Source organism: Hemitrygon akajei, unplaced genomic scaffold, assembly GCF_048418815.1.
Source record: "Hemitrygon akajei unplaced genomic scaffold, sHemAka1.3 Scf000155, whole genome shotgun sequence".
Classification (NCBI taxonomy): domain Eukaryota; kingdom Metazoa; phylum Chordata; class Chondrichthyes; order Myliobatiformes; family Dasyatidae; genus Hemitrygon; species Hemitrygon akajei.
Window position 1 is genome coordinate 66,055 of NW_027332041.1, and position 23,663 is coordinate 89,717.

Consider the following 23,663-nt stretch of genomic DNA (forward strand, 5'->3'; position numbering starts at 1 on the left):
GACAACAAACAGCACAATACAGGCACTTCGGCCCACAACATTGTGACGAACATGTCCCTATCTTAGAAATAATTAGACTTACCTATAGCCCTCTATTTTACTAAGTTCCATGTACCTATCTAAAAGTTCCTTAAAGGCCGCTATCTTGTCCGCCTCTACAACCGTTGTCGGCAGCTCATTCCACGCGCTCACCACTCTCTGCTTAAAAAACTTAACTGCTCCCCATCACCTTAAATATGTGTCCTCTTGTGGCAACCATTTCAGTCCTGGAAAACAGCCTCTGACTATCCACACGATCAATGCCTCTCATCATCTTATACACCTCTATCAGGTCACCTCACAAACTCCGTCGCTCCAAGGAGCAAAGTTCGAGTTCACTCAACCTGTTTTCATAAGGCATGCTCCCCAATCCAGGCAACATCCTTGTAAATCTCCTCTGCACTCTTTCGATGGATTCCACGTCTTTCCTATAATGAGGCGAAAGAGCTGAGCACAGTACACCAAGTGGCGTCTGATCAGGGTCCTATACAGCTGCAACATTACCTCTCGGCTCCTAAATTCAAATCCACGATTGATGAGGACGAATACACCGTATGACTTCTTAACCACGGAGCCAACCTCTGCAGCTGTGTTGAGCGTCCTATGGACACGGACACCAAAATCCCTCTGATCCTCCACACTGCCAAGATTCTTACCACTAATACTATATTCTACCATCAAATTTCTCCTACCAAAATGAACCACTTTACAACCATCTGAGTGGAACATCATCCGCCACTTCTCAGCAAAGCTCTGCATCCCATCAATGTCCCGCTGTAAACTCTGACAGCCCTCTACACTATCCACACCTCCAACCTCTGCGTCACTAGCAAACTTACTAACCCATCCCGCCACTTCCTCGTCCAGGTCATTGATAAAAGTCACGAAGTGTAAGGGTCCCAGAGCAGATCCCTGAGGCACTCCACTGGTCACCGACCTCCATGCAGAAGGTGACTTCGTCTACAAGCACTCTTTGCCTTCTGTGGGCAAGCCAGTTATGGATCCGCAAAGCAATTTCCCTTTGGATCCCATGCTTCCTTACCCTCTCAATAAGCCTAGCATGGGGTACCTTGTCACATGATTTACTGAAATCCATATACACTATATCTACTAATCTTCCTTCATCAATGTGTTTAGTCCATTCTCAAAAAAATCAATCAGGCTCGGAAGGCAGGACCTGCCCTTGACAAAGCCACACGGACTATTGTTTATCATGTTATACCTTTCCAAATATTCATAAATCCTGCCTCTCAGGATCTTCTCCATCACCAAGCACTGAAGTAAGACTCACTGATCTATAATTTCCTGGGCTCTCTCATCTCCCTTTCTTGAATAAAGGAATACTATCCACCATCCGAAACTTCTCCCTTCCCCACTGGTGATGCAAAGATTATCGATAAAGGCTCCGCAATCTCCTCCCTCGCCTCCCATGGTAGCCTGGGGTTCATCTCATCCGGTCCCAGCGACTTATCCAACTTGAGTACCTCTGCTGTCTACCCCGTTTCCATACACACTTTCCAACCGTCACACTTGATAGGTCCTATTCTTTAACTTCTTATCTTTCTCTTCACATACTTATAGAATGCCTTGGGATTTTCTTTAATTCTGCCCGCCAAAGTTCTTTTCAGGGCCCCTTCTGGATCTCCTAATTTCCTCCTTAAGCTCCTTCCTGTTAGCCGTTTAATTTTCTAGATCTCGAACATTACATAGATCTCTGAGGTTTTTGTAATATTTTCGGTTCTTTTTGACTAGATATATTACAGCATTTATACGCCACGGCTCCTGCACGTCACCATAACTTCCCTGTCTCATTGGAAGGTACGTGTGCAGAACCCCACACAAATAATCTATGAATATTTGCCACAATTCTTCCGTACTTTACCCTGAGAGCATCTGTTCCCAATTTAAGCTGCTAATTTCCTGCCTGATAGCCTCATTATTCCCCTTACCCCAATTAAACGCTTTTCTAACTTGTCTGTTCCAAACTCTCTCCAATGCTATTGTAAATGAGATAGAATTATGATTAATATCTCGAAAATGCTCTCCCACTGAGAGATATGACACCTGACCAAGTTCATTTCCCAATTCCAAATCAAGTACAGTCTCTCCTCTTGTAGGCCTATCCATATATTCTGTTAATAAACCTTTCTGAACACGCCTAACAAAATCCACCCCATTTAAATACCCCTGCTCTAGGGGGATGCCAATCGATATTTGGGAATTTAAAATCTCCCATCATGACGACTCTGTTATTATGACACATTTCCAAGATATATTTCCCCATCTGCTCCACGATATCCCTTTTACCATTGGGCGGCCTTTCAGGAAAACCCTGTAAAGTTATTGACCCTTTCCTGTTCCTAACCTCTACCCACATAGTCTCCGTAGACAATCTCTCCGTGGCGTCCATTTTTTCTGAAGCCGTGACTCTATCGCTGATCAACAGTGTCACGCCCACACCTCTTTCGCCTCCCTCCCTGTCCTTTCTGAACCATCTAAATCCCGGCACTTGAAGTAACCATACCTGTTCCTGAGCCATCCAAGTCTCTGTATGGCCACCACATCGTAGCTCCAAATAATGATCTACGCTGTAAGCTCATCTGCTTTGTTCACAATACCACTTGCGTTAAAGTAGACAAATCTCAAAACGTCGGTCTGTGTGCTTGCCTCTCTAACAGCTGCCTATCCTCCCTCACACACTGTCTGCAAGCTTCCTCTATTTTTGAGTCAACCACCTCTTCCTCAGTCTCTTCAGTTCTGTTCCCAACACAGATACCCCCCCCCAACAATTGTAGTATAAACTATCCCCAGTAGACTGAGCAAACCTCCCCGCCAGGATATTGGTGCCCCTTGGATTTGAGTGCAACCCGTCCATCTTCTGCAGATCACACCAGCCCCAAAAGTGGTCCCAGTGATCCAGGCTACTGTGGGAGGCGAGGGAGCAGATTGCCGAGCCTCTGGCGATAAGCTTTGCATCATCGGTAGGGACGCCAGAGGTTCCAGATGGTTGCAAATGTTGTTATTTTATTCAGGAAAGGAAAGGCCAGGAAATTATAGACAAGTGAGTCTTACCTCAGTGCTTGGTAAGTTGATGGAGAAGATCCTGAGAGGCTGAATTTATGAACATTTGGAGAGTTATAATATGATGAGGAGTAGTCAGCATGGCTTTGTCAAGGGCAGGTCATGCTCTAGGAGCCTGACAGATTTTTTTTTTGTTTTCTGAGGATGTGACTAAACACATTGATGAAGGAAGAGCAGTGAATGTAGTGTATATGGATTTCAGCAAGGCATTTGATAAGGTACCCGATGCAAGGCTTATTAAGAAAGTAAGGAGGCAGAGGATCCAAGTGGACATTGATTTCTGGATACAGAACTGGATTGCCCACATCAGGCATTGAGGGTTTGGAAAAGGGGCATATTCTGCATAGAGGTCCGTCACCAGTGGGGTGTCTCAGTGATCTGTTCTGGGATCCTTACTCTTTGTGATTTTACATAAATAACTTGAATGAGGAAATGGAGGGATAGCTTAGTAAATTTACTGATCACGCAGAGGTTGGAGGTGCTGTAGATAGTATGGAGGGCTGTCCGAGGTTACAGCGGACCATTGATAAGATGCAAAACAGGGCTTAGAAGTGGCTGATGGCGTTCAACCCAGATAACTGTGAAGTGGTTCATTTTGGTCGTTCAAATATGATGGCAGAATATAGTATTAAAGTTAAGACTCTTGGCAGACTCAGAGCATCAGAGGGATGTTGGTGTCCGAGTCCACAGGATGCTCAAAGCAGCTGCGCAGGTTGACTCTGCGGTTATGAGGTCATACGGTGTATTGGCCTTTATGGATCGGGAATTGAATTTATGAGCCGAGACGTGATGTCTCAGCTCTATAGAATCCCGGTCAGACCCCACTTGGAGTACTGTGGTCAGTTCCGGTCGCCACACTATAGGAAGGATGTGGAAGCCAAATAAAGGGTGCAGAAGTGATTTACAAGGATGTTGCCTGGATTGAGGAGCAAGCCTTATGATAATAGGATGCGCGAACTCGGCCTTTTCTCGTTGGAGTGACGGGGTATGAGAGGTGACCTCATACAGGTGTATAAGATGATGCGAGGCATTGATCTTGTGGATAGTCAGAGCCTTTTTCCCAGGGCTGAAATGGTTGCCACAAGACGACACAGGTTGATGATGCTGGGTAATAGGTACAGAGGAGATGTCAGGGGTAAATGTTTATACGCAGAGAGTTTTGAGTCCGTGGAATGGGCTGCCGGCAACGGTGGTCGGGGCGATACGATAGGGTCTATTAAGAGGCTTAGATAGGTGCATGGAGCTCAGTAAAACAGAGGGCTATTGGTAAGCCTAGTAATTTCTAAGCAGGGACATGTTCGGCACAACTTTGTGGGGGAGTGGCCTGTATAGGGCTGTAGGTTTTCTATGTATCTTAATACAGATCTGTCAATTAAACCAAGGCTCAAATGTGTGAATTTTTGGCCAGCAGAAGAGGTGAGGCTACATCACATTTTTTAACCAGCTCCGTGTCACTGGGCAGGCATGGAGAGATTAAGCGTCACTCTATGATTCACATCGGGAGTGTGTGAAGAGAAGCTACGGAGGGAAATTCACTCTGCCGGGGGAGTCTGCGACGGGTCAGCGTGGAGGGGGGGGAGTGGTGGTTTACTCCCAGTGTTACCACTGGAGACCGAGTCGGGGCAGTACAGATTCAATCTATGTCTCACTCCGGGAATGTCTGATGGGACGAAATGGAAAGGGCGTCACTATGTGTCTGATTGCCGGAGTATGTGATGGGAGATATCCCAGAGACAATCACGCTTGTCTGACCTCTGAAGTGTGTTTCGAGATCGTGTAGAGACAGGGAGTGTGTGATGTGCCGGTGTGGAGGGAAATTCACTCTGTTTCTGACCCCGGGTGTGTGTGATGGGACGGTATCGAGGGAGATTCACTATGTGTCTGACCCCGGGAGTGTGTGATGGGCCGGTGTGGAGGGAGATTCACGCTGTTTCTGACCCCGGGAGTGTGTGATGGGCCGGTGTGGAGGGAGATTCACTCTGTTTCTGACCCCGGGAGTGTTTGATGGGCCGGTGCGGAGGAAGATTCACTCTGTGTCTGACACCGGGAATGTGTGAGGGGACGGAGTAGAGCGAGATTCACTCTGTGTCTGATCCCAGGACTGTGTGAGCGGAAGGAGTGGAGGGAGATTCACTCTGTATCTGACCCCGGTAGTGTGTGATGGCTCATTTCGTGGGTAGTGTCACTCAGTGTATGACTGGAGGAATGTGTGATGGGATAGTATGGAAGGAGCCTCGCTCTGTCTCTGACTGCTAGACATGATTCAGTGGATTTCGGCGTTTAAGCTGAGTCCAGCAGAGATAAGAGAGGCAGGGAGCAAAAGAATGGTAACACACGTTATGCTGCAACGACTGAATACCCTTTCTGTGACGTCGACTCTCCTCCCATCCTTCCTCTTCCCTCAGCACACCATTCCGTCTCTATAATTCTTAAGTGGTTGAGTGAGCAGGCGGAGTTACTAATAACATCGGTATGAATGCGGTAGGGGATTTAGAAATTCAGTTAAAGTACTGGACCACCCCCGTCCCAGTGAGGCCGCACATGGGGATATCATATAGTTTTGCACGCGTGTCAGTTGCTGTAGGTGTGAGGGCTTAACATTTGGAATCGTGGGGGGTGGGGTAGTGGGTGGGTGGGAGGGAAAGGGAATGGTTTGAACTCCCAGGGCTGGACACAACGCTCATACACGCTCTATGTGTGTGTGTGTGTGTGTGTGTGTGTGTGTGTGTGTGTGTGTGTGTGTGTGTGTGTGTGTGTATATACATATATGTCGGTATGCACGGCTGTGAAACTGACGACAACACAGATTGAGTCCCCGCGTCATCTGAACGCCTCTGAAACCTGCAGTGGACCGCAAAGTAGCTTGACTTCTGCCAAGCGAACACTGGGTGGCAGCACAGACTCCTCCCCGGATGCCGCGCCACACCGCCCCCACGGTAGATCAGTGAATTGACAGAGACAAGGAACGATCTTTCCACAGACGACACGGGCAATGAACCGATCAGAGTGAAGCACATGGCTAATCTGTGTTTTAACAGCGACCCTCATTATCACGGGTATCTGCCGGAGGATTCATGGTGACTTTAATACAGGTCGCAACAACAAACCTCAGAGAATAAATATGGCCACTGTAACAGGGTCACATTCCCAACATTTCCCAGAAACACACTTCACTGTGATACCAACACCCAGCGACGTGATACCCTCACTGCAGCACTGACTAGCGTTATGGGACACCACCTCCACCAACGCATCCCTCAACATGATACCGACAACTCCCGCAAACGGAATCGCACATGCACCCTACAGTAACAACGATTCACTGTAACACCGACACGCCCCTCACTGTGACGTGGTCACATCTATCACTCTGACACAGACACGACGTCACTTTGAATCCGCCATCCCTGATGATTGCACCTCCACCCACCCTACCGGAACAACGACATATCACTTGCCGTCACAAAGATATATCCTTCACACCGACAAGCCCCTCAGTGCTTCACCCACTAACTCCTCACCGTAACAACGGCACTCACCTTACTATAACACGGACACACCCACCGTGACCACAACAGGTCCTTCGCCGTGACAGAGTCACATCCCCTCACCCTGACAACATCGTTTTCCCACTGTAACATTAATACACCGCACACTATGATACAGACACTCCTCTCACTGTAAAACGGAAGAAACCGCGCACTGTGAACCCGACATATCTCTCACCGTTACATAGACATACACCGCGATGTTATCCATCTCACCTCTCACGTGGACCCAGAACACCTATCACAGTGACAGCTACACGTCCCTCACTGAAACACCGACGTGAAACTCATTGTGACACAGAATCAACCATCACCGTGATACTCATGCAGCCCACACAGTGACATCATCTAAAACGTCGCTGGGACACTGGTATACCCCTCAGCGTGACAGAGACGCGTACCTAAAGGTGGCGCCGACGCCCTTCTCTGTTACACTCTTCACCGTGACACTGACATACTAACCTGTGACGCGATCAGTAGCGTGACGGTGGCACACTGTAAACTCTCAACATCCTGCACCATCTCTCTCGCTATCACATATTCGTCAGTCTAAGATTACCCCCACCGAAACTACCAGCTCCTTTGGGAAAAGAGTCACGTGAGATGAACAGGACGCAGCACCAATTTCAACTGCAGGTAGACCAGCTAAACTCAACACTTTAATAGAAAAATTCCCACCTAGATCTCCCGAGCGAGCACGTCTCAAGAATCTTTATGCGCTGAACACTGAACTATCTGTTCTTAAAGGAATGCACAGCGGTCTCCGTCACCAGTTCATGGAGATCGAAACGTCCACAACATTTTGCAGTGGGAGGGAGACCAGCCAGAACACCAATGACAAAGCTAGAAAACGGGAAGTGGTCGTGACAACAGACTACAGGGTGTTAGGAAGGAAGTTGACAAGCAGGACGGCAAAGGTAGTAATCTCGGGATTACTGACGGTGGCACGTGGCAGTGAGTGTAGGGATAGAGTGAAGTGGAAGATAAATGCGTGGCTAAGGGATTGGAGCAGGAAACAGAGATTCTGATTTAGAAACATAGACACCATACAACACAATACAGGCACTTCGGCCCACAACGTTGTGACGAACATGTCCCTATCTTAGAAATAATTAGACTTAACTATAGCCCTCTATTTTACTAAGTTCCATGTACCTATCTAAAAGTTCCTTAAAGGCCGCTATCTTGTCCGCCTCTACAACCGTTGTCGGCAGCTCATTCCATGCACTCAACACTCTCTGCTTAAAAAAAACTTAACTACTCCCCATCACCTTAAATATGTGTCCTCTTGTGGCAACCATTTCAGCCGTGGGAAACAGACTCTGACTATCCACACGATCAATGCCTCTCATCATCTTATACACCTCTATCAAGTCACCTCTCATCCTCGGTCGCTCCAAGGAGCAAAGTTCGAGTTCACTAAACCTGTTTTCATAAGGCATGCTCCCCAATCCAGGCAACATCCTTGTAAATCTCCTCTGCACCGTCTCGATGGATTCCACGTCTTTCCTATAGTGAGGCGACAGAACTGAGCACAGTACTCCAAGTGGGGTCTGACCAGGGTCCTATACAGCTGCAACATTACCTCTCGGCTCCTAAATTCAAATCCACGATTGATGAAGACTAATACACCGTATGCCTTCTTAACCACGAAGCCAACCTCCGCAGCTGTGTTGCTTCCTATGGACACGGACACCAATATCTCTCTGATCCTCCACACTGCTAAGATTCTTACCACTAATACTATATTCTACCAGTAAATTTCTCCTACCAAAATGAACCACTTTACAACCATCTGAGTTGAACATCATCTTCCACTTTTCAGCACAGCTCTGCACCCCATCAATGTCCCGCTGTAAACTCTGACAGCCCTCTACACTATCCACAACACCTCCAACCTCTGCGTCACTAGCAAACTTACTAACCCATCCCGCCACTTCCTCGTCCAGGTCATTGATAAAAGTCACGAAGTGTAAGGGTCCCAGAGCAGATCCCTGAGGCACTCCACTGGTCACCGACCTCCATGCAGAATGTGACTTCGTCTACAAGCACTCTTTGCCTTCTGTGGGTAAGCCAGTTCTGGATCCGCAAAGCAATTTCCCTTTGGATCCAATGCTTCCTTACTTTCTCAATAAGCCTTGCATGGGGTACCTTGTCACATGATTTACTGAAATCCACATACACTATATCTACTAATCATCCTTCATCAATGTGTTTAATCCATTCTCAAAAAGTATCAATCAGGCTCGGGAGGCAGGACCTGCCCTTGACAAAGCCACACGCACTATTGTTTATCATGTTATACCTTTCCAGATATTCATAAATCCTGCCTCTCAGGATCTTCTCCATCACCAAACACTGAAGTAAGACTCACTGATCTATAATTTCCTGGGCTCTCTCAACTCCCTTTCTTGAATAAAGAAATACTATCCACCATCCGAAACTTCTCCCGTCCCCACTGGTGATGCAAAGATTATCGATAAAGGCTCCGCAATCTCCTCCCTCGCCTCCCATAGTAGCCTGGGGTTCATCTCATCCGGTCCCAGCGACTTATCCAACTTGAGTACCTCTGCTATCGACCCCGTTTCCATACACACTTTCCAACCGTCACACTTGATAGGTCCTATTCTTTAACGTCTTATCTTTCTCTTCACATACTTATAGAATGCCTTGGGATTTTCTTTAATTCTGCCCGCCAAAGTTCTTTTCAGGGCCCCTTCTGGATCTCCTAATTTCCTCCTTAAGCTCCTTCCTGTTAGCCGTTTAATTTTCTAGATCTCTAACATTACATAGATCTCTGAGGTTTTTGTAATATTTTCGGTTATTTTTGACTAGATATATTACAGCATTTATACGCCACGGCTCCTGCACGTCACCATAACTTCCCTGTCTCATTGGAAGGTACGTGTGCAGAACCCCGCACAAATAATCCATGAATATTTGCCACAATTCTTCCGTACTTTACCCTGAGAGCATCTGTTCCCAATTTAAGCTGCTAATTTCCTGCCTGATAGCCTCATTATTCCCCTTACCCCAATTAAACGCTTTTCGAACTTGTCTGTTCCAAACTCTCTCCAATGCTATTGTAAATGAGATAGAATTATGATTAATATCTTGAAAATGCTCTCCCACTGAGAGATATGACACCTGACCAAGTTCATTTCCCAATTCCAAATCAAGTACAGTCTCTCCTCTTGTAGGCCTATCCACATATTCTGTTAATAAACCTTTTTGAACACGCCTAACAAAATCCACCCCATTTAAATACCCCTGCTCTAGGGGGATGCCAATCGATATTTAGGAATTTAAAATCTCCCATCATGACGACTCTGTTATTATGACACATTTCCAAGATATATTTCCCCATCTGCTCCAAGATATCCCTTGTACCATTGGGCGGCCTTTCAGGAAAACCCTGTAAAGTTATTGACCCCTTCCTGTCCCTAACCTCCACCCACATAGTCTCCGTAGACAATCTCTCCGTGGCGTCCATTTGTTCTGAAGCCGTGACTCTATCGCTGATCAACAGTGTCACGCCCACACCTCTTTCGCCTCCCTCCCTGTCCTTTCTGAACCATCTAAATCCCGGCACTTGAAGTAACCATACCTGTTCCTGAGCCATCCAAGTCTCTGTATGGCCACCACATCGTAGCTCCAAATAATGATCTACGCTGTAAGCTCATCTGCTTTGTTCACAATACCACTTGCGTTAAAGTAGACAAATCTGAAAACGTCGGTCTGTGTGCTTGCCTCTCTAGCAGCTGACTATCCTCCCTCACACACTGTCTGCAAGCTTCCTCTATTTTTGAGTCAACCACCTCTTCCTCAGTCTCTTCAGTTGTGTTCCCAACACAGCTCCCCCCCCCAACAATTGTAGTATAAACTATCCCCAGTAGACTGAGCAAACCTCCCCGCCAGGATATTGGTGCCCCTTGGATTTGAGTGCAACCCGTCCATCTTCTGCAGATCACACCAGCCCCAAAAGAGGTCCCAGTGATCCAGGCTACTGTGGGAGGCGAGGGAGCAGATTGCCGAGCCTCTGGCGATGAGCTTTGCATGATCGGTAGGGACGCCAGAGGTTCCAGATGGTTGCAAATATTGCTATTTTATTCAGGAAAGGGTGTACAGATAGCCCAGGAAATTATAGACAAGTGAGTCTTACCTCAGTGCTTGGTAAGTTGATGGAGAAGATCCTGAGAGGCAGAATTTATGAACATTTGGAGAGTTATAATATGATGAGGAGTAGTCAGCATGGCTTTGTCAAGGGCAGGTCATGCTCTAGGAGCCTGACAGATTTTTTTTTTTTTTGTTTTCTGAGGATGTGACTAAACACATTGATGAAGGAAGAGCAGTGAATGTAGCGTACATGGATTTCAGCAAGGCATTTGATAAGGTACCACATGCAAGGCTTATTAAGAAAGTAAGTAGGCAGAGGATCCAAGTGGACATTGATTTCTGGATACAGAACTGGATTGCCCACATCAGGCATTGAGGGTTTGGAAAAGGGGCATATTCTGCATAGAGGTCCGTCACCAGTGGGGTGTCTCAGTGATCTGTTCTGGGATCCTTACTCTTTGTGATTTTTCATAAATAACTTGAATGAGGAAGTGGAGGGATAGCTTAGTAAATTTACTGATCACGCAGAGGTTGTAGGTGCTGTAGATGGTATGGAGGGCTGTCCGAGGTTACAGCGGACCATTGATAAGATGCAAAACAGGGCTTAGAAGTGGCTGATGGCGTTCAACCCAGATAACTGTGAAGTGGTTCATTTTGGTCGTTCAAATATGATGGCAGAATATAGTATTAAAGTTAAGACTCTTGGCAGACTCAGAGCATCAGAGGGATGTTGGTGTCCGAGTCCACAGGATGCTCAAAGCAGCTGCGCAGGTTGTCTCTGCGGTTATGAAGTCAAACGGTGTATTGGCCTTTATGGATCGGGAATTGAATTTATGAGCCGAGACGTGATGTCTCAGCTCTATAGAACCCCGGTCAGACCCCACTTGGAGTACTGTGGTCAGTTCCGGTCGCCACACTACAGGAAGGATGTGGAAGCCAAATAAAGGGTGCAGAAGTGATTTACAAGGATGTTGCCTGGATTGAGGAGCAAGCCTTATGATAATAGGATGCGCGAAATCTGCCTTTTCTCGTTGGAGTGACGGGGTATGAGAGGTGACCTCATACAGGTGTATAAGATGATGCGAGGTATTGATCTTGTGGATAGTCAGAGCCTTTTTCCCAGGGCAGAAATGGTTGCCACAAGATGACACAGGTTGATGATGCTGGGTAATAGGTACAGAGGATATGTCAGGGGTAAATGTTTATACGCAGAGAGTTTTGAGTCCGTGGAATGGGCTGCCGGCAACGGTGGTCGGGGCGATACGATAGGGTCCATTAAGAGGCTTAGATAGGTGCATGGAGCTCAGTAAAACAGAGGGCTATAGGTAAGCCTAGTAATTTCTAAGGCAGGGACATGTTCGGCACAACTTTGTGGGGGAGTGGCCTGTATAGTGCTGTAGGTATTCTATGTATCTTAATACAGATCTGTCAATTAAACCAAGGCTCAAATGTGTGAATTTTTGGCCAGCAGAAGAGGTGAGGCTACATCACATTTTTTAACCAGCTCCGTGTCACTGGGCAGGCATGGAGAGATTAAGCGTCACTCTATGATTCACATCGGGAGTGTGTGAAGAGAAGGTACGGAGGGAAATTTACTCAGTGTTTGACCGGGGGAGTCTGCGACGGGTCAGCGTGGGGGGGGGGAGGTGGGTTCACTCCCAGTGTGGCCACTGGAGACCGAGTCGGGGCAGTACAGATTCAATCTATGTCTCAATCCGGGAATGTCTGATGGGACGAAATGGAAAGGGCGTCGCTATGTGTCTGATTGCCGGAGTATGTGATGGGAGAGATCCCAGAGACAATCACGCTTGTCTGACCTCTGAAGTGTGTTTCGAGATCGTGTAGAGACAAGGAGTGTGTGATGGGCCGCTGTGGAGGGAAATTCACTCTGTTGCTGACCCCGGGAGTGTGTGATGGGCCGGTGTCGAGGGAGATTCACTATGTGTCTGACCCCGGGAGTGTGTGATGGGCCGGTGTGGAGGGAGATTCACTCTGTTTCTGACCCCGGGAGGGTGTGATGGGCCGGTGTGGAGGGAGATGCACTCTGTTTCTGACCCCGGGAGTGTGTGATGGGCCGGTGTCGAGGGAGATTCACTATGTGTCTGACCCCGGGAGTGTGTGATGGGCCGGTGCAGAGGAAGATTCACTCTGTGTCTGACAGCGGGAATGTGTGAGGAGACGGAGTGGAGCGAGATTCACTCTGTGTCTGATGCCAGGACTGTGTGAGCGGAAGGAGTGGAGGGAGATTCACTTTGTGTCTGACACCGGGAATGTGTGATGGGACGGTGTGGACGGAGATTCACTCTGTGCCTTACTGCGGGACTGTGTGATGGGACGGTGCGGAGGGAGTTTCACTCTGTGTCTGACCCCGGGAGTGTGTGATGGGACGCTGTAGAGGGAGATTCCCTCTGTGTCTGACACCGGGAATGTGTGAGGGGACGGAGAGGAGCGAGATTCACTCTGTGTCTGATCCCAGGACTGTGTGAGCGGAAGGAGTGGAGGGAGATTCACTCTGTGTCTGACCCCGGGAGTGTGTGATGGGACGGTGTGGACGGAGATTCACTCTGTGCCTTACTGCGGGACTGTGTGAAGGGACGGTGCGGAGGGACGGCACAACATTGTGGGCGGGTGAGCCTGTAATGCTGTAACTTTTTCTTTTTTATTTTCAATACCGTCCCATCACACACTCCCGGGGTCAGACAAAGAGTGAATCTCCCTCCCCACCGTCCCATCACACACTCCCGGGGTCAGACACAGAGTGAATCTCCCTCCACAGCGTTGGTGTTATTTCTGCTCACTTCCACCGGATATCGATCTCAGTTTCTCTACGTCGCTGCGAGCACAGGCCAGTCGTGTGGTTTCTCAACGCTTCCAGCCTTTGCAGTCTGACTGCAAAGTCACACCCCTCCACAACCCGAGCTGCCCACCCCCTCTCTCCACTGTTCTACCTCTGGTCTCACACACGTATTATCTCTGAGAGAGAGAGACACTGTTGGAGTCGACAGGAAGTGAAAAACTGGTGATTGGTGAGAGGGAGAGAAAAGGGAGTTTCGTTCTGTTTCTGAAACCGTTACTGTGTTATCGGATTGTGAGGCGGCAGATTAACTTTGTGTCAGACCCCGGGACCGTGTGATTAGACGGAGGGGCGGGAACTTCATTCTGTGTCTGATCCCGGGTGTGTGTGATGGGGCGGTGTGGACGGGAGCTTAATGCTGTGTTTGATCCGGGAAGAGGGTGGTGGGACAGTGCGCAGGAAATCTTCACTCCGTGTCTGACACCGCAAGTGTGTGATGGAACGGTGTGGAGGGAGATTCACTCTGCGTCTGATATGGGGTGTGTGTGACGGGACGGTGTGGAGGGTATTTTACTCAGAGTCTGTCCCCGGGCGTATGTGATGGGAGTTTTACTCTGTGCTTAGCCCCTGGTGTGTGAGATGGGACGGTGTGGAAGCAACTTTACTCTGTGTCTAAAGCTGTTTGTTCGAGCTAGGACAGCGCTTTGGGATCTTGACTCTGTCTGATCCCGGAATGAGTTTTGGAAAAAGTGTTTTGGGATCTTCTCTTTATGTTTGACAACAGGATTATTTGACGGGGCAGTGCAGAGGGAGTTTCACTCTGTCTCCAACCCATCCAGTCTGTGAAATCGGATGGGAGGAGTATATCTACACTTTTGAACTGAAGAAGTGAATGTGTGATCGGCCGGTGGGAACGATTCCCTCATCCCTGTCTGACTACAGGCGGATGTAATGGACGCTGTTCAGAGAGATTCTTTGTTCATTGGTCCTATTTTCCAGAGCAGACGATGGGCCGAAGCAGCATTGTACTAACTCAGCTTCAAAGCGTCTTGAAATAAGTTCAAAAGAGGAAGAGGTATGTGTGAACTACAACAGACTGAAGCTCCCTCCACTCCATCCCTTTTCATAATTCGGCGATCAGACCCATAGAGAAGCTTAATCCATACCAGCCCATCACGTAATCCCGAAGCCAGTCACACTGCGAAGCTCCCTCCATACCGTCCCTTCACACACTCCCGGGGTCAGACACAGAGTGAAGCTCTTTTCACAACGTCCCAACACACACTCCCGGTGACAGACACAGGGTGCAACTCCCTCGATACCGTCCGATCACACATTCCCGGGATGAGAATCATGTTGAAGCTCCCCCCTCACCGTCTCATCACACTTCCTAAGGTTGGACACATATTGAAGCTCTATCCACACAGTCATCCTGGCGTCAGACACAGAGTGAAGCTCCCTCCACTCCGTCCCATCACACACTCCCTGTGTCTGTCACACTGAGAAGCTCCCTCCACACGGTTCCACGACACAATCCCGAGGTCAGACACAGGGTGAATCTCCTCCACACAGTCCCATCACACTGCCCGGAGTCAGACACAGAGTGAATCTCCCCCCACACAGTCCCATCACACTGCCCGGAGTCAGACACTGAGTGAATCTCCCTCCACACCGTCCCATCACACATTCCCGGGGTCAGACTCAGAGTGAATCTCCCTCCACACCGTCCCATCACACTGCCCGGAGTCAGACACAGAGTGAATCTCCCTCCACACCGTCCCATCACACATTCCCGGGGTCAGACACAGAGTGAATCTCCCTCCACACCGTCCCATGACACACCTCCGGGGTCAGACACATGGTGAATATCCCTACGCACCGTCCCATCACACACTCCCGGTGTCACACACATGGTGAATCTCCCTCCACACCGTCCCATCACACACATCCGGGGTCAGACACATGGTGAAGCTCCCTCCACACCATCCCATCTCACACTCCCGGAGTCAGGCACAGAGTGAAGCTCTCTCCACACCATCCAGTCACACGGTCTCAAGGTCAGACAGAGAGTAAAGCTCCCTCCACAGCGTTGTTGTTATTTCTGCTCACTTCCACCGGATATCGATCTCAGTTTCTCTACGTCTCTGCGAGCACAGGCCAGTCGTGTGGTTTCTCAACGCTTCCAGCCTTTGCAGTCTGACTGCAAAGTCACACCCCTCCACAACCCGAGCTGCCCTCCCCCTCTCTCCACTGTTCTACCTCTGGTCTCACACACGTATTTTCTCTGAGAGAGAGACACTGTTGGAGTCGACAGGAAGTGAAAAACTGCTGATTGGTGAGAGGGAGAGAAAAGGGAGATTCGTTCTGTTTCTGAAACCGTTACTGTGTTATCGGATTGTGAGGCGGCAGATTAACTTTGTGTCTGACCCCGGGACCGTGTGATTAGACGGAGGGGCGGGAACTTCATTCTGTGTCTGATCCCGGGTGTGTGTGATGGGGCGGTGTGGACGGGAGCTTAATGCTGTGTTTGATCCGGGAAGAGGGTGGTGGGACAGTGCGCAGGAAATCTTCACTCTGCGTCTGATATGGGGTGTGTGTGACGGGACGGTGTGGAGGGTATTTCACTCAGAGTTTGGCCCCGGGAGTATGTGATGGGAGTTTTACTCTGTGCTTAACCCCTGGTGTGTGAGACGCGACGGTGTGGAAGCAACTTTACTCTGTGTCTAAAGCTGTTTGTTCGAGCTAGGACTGTGCTTTGGGATCTTGACTCTGTCCGATCCCGGAATGAGTTTTGGAAAAAGTGTTTTGGGATCTTCTCTTTATGTTGGACAACAGGATTATTTGACGGGGCAGTGCAGAGGGAGTTTCACTCTGTCTCCAAACCATCGAGTCTATGAAATCGGACGGGAGGAGTATATCTACACTTTTGAACTGAAGCCGTGAATGTGTGATGGGCCGCTGGGAACGATTCCCTCATCCCTGTCTGACTACAGGCGGATGTAATGGACGCTGTTCAGAGAGATTCTTTGTTCATTGGTCCTATTTTCCAGAGCAGACGATGGGCCGAAGCAGAATTGTACTAACTCAGCTTCAAAGCGTCTTGAAATAAGTTCAAAAGAGGAAGAGGTATGTGTGAACTACAACAGACTGATGCTCCCTCCACTCCATCCCTTTTCATAATTCGGCGATCAGACCCATAGAGAAGCTCACTCCATACCATCCCATCACGTAATCCCGGGGCCAGTCACACTGCGAAGCTCCCTCCACACCGTCCCATCAGACTCTCCCGGGGTCAGACACATAGTGAATCTCCCTCCACACCGTCCCATCACACACTCCCGGAATCAGACACAGAGTGAATCTCCCTCCACACCGTCCCATCACACACTCCCGGGGTCAGACACAGAGTGAATCTGCCTCCACACCGTTCCGTCACACACTCCCGGGGTCAGACACAGAGTGAAGCTCCCTCCGCACCGTCCCATCACACACTCCCGGGGTCAGACACAGAGTGAAGCTCCCTCCGCACCGTCCCATCACACACTCCCGGGGTCAGACACAGGGTGAATCTCCCTCCACACCGTCCTATCACACACTCCCGGGGTCAGACACAGGGTGAATCTCCCTCCATACCGTCCCATCACACACTCCCGGGGTCAGGCACAGAGTGAAGCTCCTTTCACAACTTCCCAACACACAAACCCGGTGACAGACACAGGGTGCAACTCCCTCCATACCGTCCGATCACACATTCCCGGGATGAGAATCATGTTGAAGCCCCCCCCTCACCGTCTCATCACACTTCCTAAGGTTGGACACATATTGAATCTCTATCCACACAGTCATCCTGGCGTCAGACACAGAGTGAAGCTCCCTCCACACCGTCCCATCACACATTCCCGGGGTCAGACACAGAGTGAATCTCCCTCCACACCGTCCCATGACACACCTCCGGGGTCAGACACATGGTGAATATCCCTACGCACCGTCCCATGACACACTCCTGGTGTCACACACATGGTGAATCTCCCTCCATACCGTCCCATCACACACTCCCGGGGTCAGACACGGAGTGAATCTCCCTCCACACCGTCCCATCACACACACCCGGGGTCAGACACAGAGTGAAGCTCTCTCCACACCATCCAGTCACACGGTCTCAAGGTCAGACAGAGAGTAAAGCTCCCTCCACAGCGTTGTTGTTATTTCTGCTCACTTCCACCGGATATCTATCTCAGTTTCTCTACGTCTCTGCGAGCACAGGCCAGTCGTGTGGTTTCTCAACGCTTCCAGCCTTTGCAGTCTGACTGCAAAGTCACACCCCTCCACAACCCGAGCTGCCCACCCCCTCTCTCCACTGTTCTACCTCTGGTCTCACACACGTATTTTCTCTGAGAGAGAGAGACTGTTGGAGTCGACAGGAAGTGAAAAACTGGTGATTGGTGAGAGGGAGAGAAAAGGGAGATTCGTTCTGTTTCTGAAACCGTTACTGTGTTATCGGATTGTGAGGCGGCAGATTAACATTGTGTCTGACCCCCGTACCGTGTGATTAGACGGAGGGCCGGGAACTTCATTCTGTGTCTGATCCGGGGTGTGTGTGATGGGGCGGTGTGGACGGGAGCTTAATGCTGTGTTTGATCCGGGAAGAGTGTGGTGGGACAGTGCGCAGGAAATCTTCACTCTGCGTCTGATATGGGGTGTGTGTGACGGGACGGTGTGGAGGGTATTTCACTCAGAGTTTGGCCCCGGGAGTATGTGATGGGAGTTTTACTCTGTGCTTAACCCCTGGTGTGTGAGACGGGACGGTGTGGAAGCAACTTTACTCTGTGTCTAAAGCTGTTTGTTCGAGCTAGGACTGTGCTTTGGGATCTTGACTCTGTCCGATCCCGGAATGAGTTTTGGAAAAAGTGTTTTGGGATCTTCTCTTTATGTTGGACAACAGGATTATTTGACGGGGCAGTGCAGAGGGAGTTTCACTCTGTCTCCAAACCATCGAGTCTATGAAATCGGACGGGAGGAGTATATCTACACTTTTGAACTGAAGCCGTGAATGTGTGATGGGCCGCTGGGAACGATTCCCTCATCCCTGTCTGACTACAGGCGGATGTAATGGACGCTGTTCAGAGAGATTCTTTGTTCATTGGTCCTATCTTCCAGAGCAGACGATGGGCCGAAGCAGCATTGTACTAACTCAGCTTCAAAGCGTCTTGAAATAAGTTCAAAAGAGGAAGAGGTATGTGTGAACTACAACAGACTGATGCTCCCTCCACTCCATCCCTTTTCATAATTCGGCGATCAGACCCATAGAGAAGCTCACTCCATACCATCCCATCACGTAATCCCGGGGCCAGTCACACTGCGAAGCTCCCTCCACACCGTCCCATCAGACTCTCCCGGGGTCAGACACATAGTGAATCTCCCTCCACACCGTCCCATCACACACTCCCGGAATCAGACACAGAGTGAATCTCCCTCCACACCGTCCCATCACACACTCCCGGGGTCAGACACAGAGTGAATCTGCCTCCACACCGTTCCGTCACACACTCCCGGGGTCAGACACAGAGTGAAGCTCCCTCCGCACCGTCCCATCACACACTCCCGGGGTCAGACACAGAGTGAAGCTCCCTCCGCACCGTCCCATCACACACTCCCGGGGTCAGACACAGGGTGAATCTCCCTCCACACCGTCCTATCACACACTCCCGGGGTCAGACACAGGGTGAATCTCCCTCCATACCGTCCCATCACACACTCCCGGGGTCAGGCACAGAGTGAAGCTCCTTTCACAACTTCCCAACACACAAACCCGGTGACAGACACAGGGTGCAACTCCCTCCATACCGTCCGATCACACATTCCCGGGATGAGAATCATGTTGAAGCTCCCCCCTCACCGTCTCATCACACTTCCTAAGGTTGGACACATATTGAATCTCTATCCACACAGTCATCCTGGCGTCAGACACAGAGTGAAGCTCCCTCCACACCGTCCCATCACACATTCCCGGGGTCAGACACAGAGTGAATCTCCCTCCACACCGTCCCATGACACACCTCCGGGGTCAGACACATGGTGAATATCCCTACGCACCGTCCCATGACACACTCCTGGTGTCACACACATGGTGAATCTCCCTCCATACCGTCCCATCACACACTCCCGGGGTCAGACACGGAGTGAATCTCCCTCCACACCGTCCCATCACACACACCCGGGGTCAGACACATGGTGAAGCTCCCTCCACACCATCCCATCTCACACTCCCGGAGTCAGGCACAGAGTGAAGCTCTCTCCACACCATCCAGTCACACGGTCTCAAGGTCAGACAGAGAGTAAAGCTCCCTCCACAGCGTTGTTGTTATTTCTGCTCACTTCCACCGGATATCGATCTCAGTTTCTCTACGTCTCTGCGAGCACAGGCCAGTCGTGTGGTTTCTCAACGCTTCCAGCCTTTGCAGTCTGACTGCAAAGTCACACCCCTCCACAACCCGAGCTTCCCACCCCCTCTCTCCACTGTTCTACCTCTGGTCTCACACACGTATTTTCTCTGAGAGAGAGAGACACTGCTGGAGTCGACAGGAAGTGAAAAACTGGTGATTGGTGAGAGGGAGAGAAAAGGGAGATTCGTTCTGTTTCTGAAACCGTTACTGTGTTATCGGATTGTGAGGCGGCAGATTAACTTTGTGTCAGACCCCGGGACCGTGTGATTAGACGGAGGGGCGGGAACTTCATTCTGTGTCTGATCCCGGGTGTGTGTGATGGGGCGGTGTGGACGAGAGCTTAATGCTGTGTTTGATCCGGGAAGAGGGTGGTGGGACAGTGCGCAGGGAATCTTCACTCTGCGTCTGATATGGGGTGTGTGTGACGGGGCGGTGTGGAGCGTATTTCACTCAGAGTTTGGCCCCGGGAGTATGTGATGGGAGTTTTACTCTGTGCTTAACCCCTGGTGTGTGAGACGGGACGGTGTGGAAGCAACTTTACTCTGTGTCTAAAGCTGTTTGTTCGAGCTAGGACTGTGCTTTGGGATCTTGACTCTGTCTGATCCCGGAATGAGTTTTGGAAAAAGTGTTTTGGGATCTTCTCTTTATGTTTGACAACAGGATTATTTGACGGGGCAGTGCAGAGGGAGTTTCACTCTGTCTCCAAACCATCGAGTCTGTGAAATCGGACGGGAGGAGTATATCTACTCTTTTGAACTGAAGCAGTGAATGTGTGATCGGCCGGTGGGAACGATTCCCTCATCCCTGTCTGACTACAGGCGGATGTAATGGACGCTGTTAAGAGAGATTCTTTGTTCATTGGTCCTATTTTCCAGAGCAGACGATGGGCCGAAGCAGCATTGTACTAACTCAGCTTCAAAGAGTCTTGAAATAAGTTCAAAAGAGGAAGAGGTATGTGTGAACTACAACAGACTGAAGCTCCCTCCACTCCATCCCTTTTCATAATTCGGCGATCAGACCCATAGAGAAGCTCACTCCATACCATCCCATCACGTAATCCCGGGGCCAGTCACACTGCGAAGCTCCCTCCACACCGTCCCATCACACACTCCCGGGGTCAGACACAGAGTGAAGCTCCCTCCACACCGTCCGATCACACATTCCCGGGATCAGACACAGAGTGAAGCTCCCTCTACACCGCCCCATCACACACTCCCGGGGCCAGTCACACTGCGAAGCTCCCTCCACACCGTCCTATCACACACTCCCGGGGTCAGACACAGAGTGAAGCTCCCTCCACACCGTCCCCTCACACACTCCCTGTGTCTGTCACACTGAGAAGCTCCCTCCACACGGATCCATGACACAATCCCGAGGTCAGACACAGGGTGAATCTCCTCCACACAGTCCCATCACACTGCCCGGAGTCAGGCACAGAGTGAATCTCCCCCCACACAGTCCCATCACACTGCCCGGAGTCAGACACAGAGTGAATCTCCCTCCACACCGTCCCATCACACATTCCCGGGGTCAGACACAGAGTGAATCTCCCTCCACACCGTCCCATGTCACACCTCCGGGGTCAGACACATGGTGAATATCCCTACGCACCGTCCCATCACACACTCCCTGTGTCACACACATGGTGAATCTCCCTCCACACCGTCCCATCACACACTCCCGTGGTCAGACACAGAGTGAATCTCCCTCCACACCGTCCCATCATACACCCCCGGGGTCAGGCACAGAGTGAATCTCCCTCCACACCATCCCATCACACACTCCCGGGGTCAGACACAGAGTGAATCTCCTCCACACCTTCCCATCACACACTCCCGGTGTCAGGCACAGAGTGAAGCTCCCTCCACACCGTCCCATCATACACCCCCGGGGTCAGGCACAGAGTGAATCTCCTCCACACCGTCCCATCACACACTCACGGGGTCAGACACAGAGTGAATCTCCTCCACACCTTCCCATCACACACTCCCGGGGTCAGACACAGAGTGAATCTCCTCCACACCTTCCCATCACACACACCCGGAGTCAGGCACAGAGTAAAGCTCCCTCCACACCGACCCATCATACACCCCCGGGGTCAGGCACAGAGTGAATCTCCCTCCACACCGTCTCATCACACACTCCCGGGGTCAGACACATGGTGAAGCTCCCTCCACACCATCCCATCTCACACTCCCGGAGTCAGGCACTGAGTGAAGCTCTCTCCACACCATCCAGTCACACGGTCTCAAGGTCAGACAGAGGGTAAAGCTCCCTCCACACCGTTGGTGTTATTTCTGCTCACTTCCACCGGATATCGATCTCAGTTTCTCTACGTCTCTGCGAGCACAGGTCAGTCGTGTGGTTTCTCAACGCTTCCAGCCTTTGCAGTCTGACTGCAAAGTCACACCCCTCCGCAGCACTCTCTCTCCTCCAACTCCTTCCACAGGTCTACATCTGGTATCAAATACACATATTATCTCTGAGACAGACAAACTGTTGGAAATTACTGGAACGATGAATGCTGGTGATTGGTGAGAGGGGAGAGAGGGAGTGAAGCGGGAGATTCACTCTCTTTCTGCATCCGTTGCTGTGTTATCGGACTGTGGGCCGGCAGATAGACTCTGTGTCTGACACGTGCTGTGTGTGATGGGAGGGTGTGGAGGGAGATTCACTCTGTGTCTGATCCCGGGAGTGTGTGGTGGGACGGTGTGGAGGGAGATTCACTCTGTGTCTGACACGTGCTGTGTGTGATGGGAGGGTGTGGAGGGAGATTCACTCTGTGTCTGATCCCGGGAGTGTGTGGTGGGACGGTGTGGAGGGAGATTCACTCTGTGTCTGACGCCGGGAGTGCGTGATGGGACCGTGTGGAGGGAGATTCACTCTGTGTCTGACCCCGGGAGTGTGTGATGGGACGGTGCGGAGGGAGATTCACTCTGTGTCTGATCCCGGGAGTGTGTGATAGGACGTGTGGAGGGAGATTCACTCTATGTCTGACCCCGGGAGTGTGTGATGGGACGGTGTGGAGGGAGATTCACTCTGTGTCTGACCCGGGAGTGTGTGATGGGACGGTGTGGAGGGAGATTTACTCTGTGTCTGACCCCGGGAGTGCGTGATAAGACCGTGTCGAGGGAGATTCACTCTGTGTCTGACCCCGGGAGTGTGTGATGGGACGGTGTGGAGGGAGATTCACTCTGTGTCTGATCCCGGGAGTGAGTCATAGGACGGTGTGAAGGGAGATTCACTCTGTGTCTGATCCCCTGAGTGTGTGATGGGACGGTGTGGAGGGAGATTCACTCTGTGTCTGACCCCGGGAGTGTGTGATGGGACGGTGTGGAGGGAGCTACACTTTGTGTCTGACCTCGTGAGTTTCATATCAGACGGGGAGGAAGCAAGTTTACTCTGTGCCTAACGCTGTTTGTCTGTGCTGGGACTGTGCTTTGCGATCTTGACTCCATGTCTGACCCCGGAATGTGTTTTAGGAGAGTGTTTCGCGAATTTCTCTTTATGTCTGTCAACTGGACGATTTGATGGGAGAGTGCAGAGGGAGCATCACTCTGTCCCTAATCCGTCAAGTCTCTGTGATCGGGCGGTTCGGAGGGATCTTCTCTTTATAGTTGACGCCGGGAAAACGTGATGGCC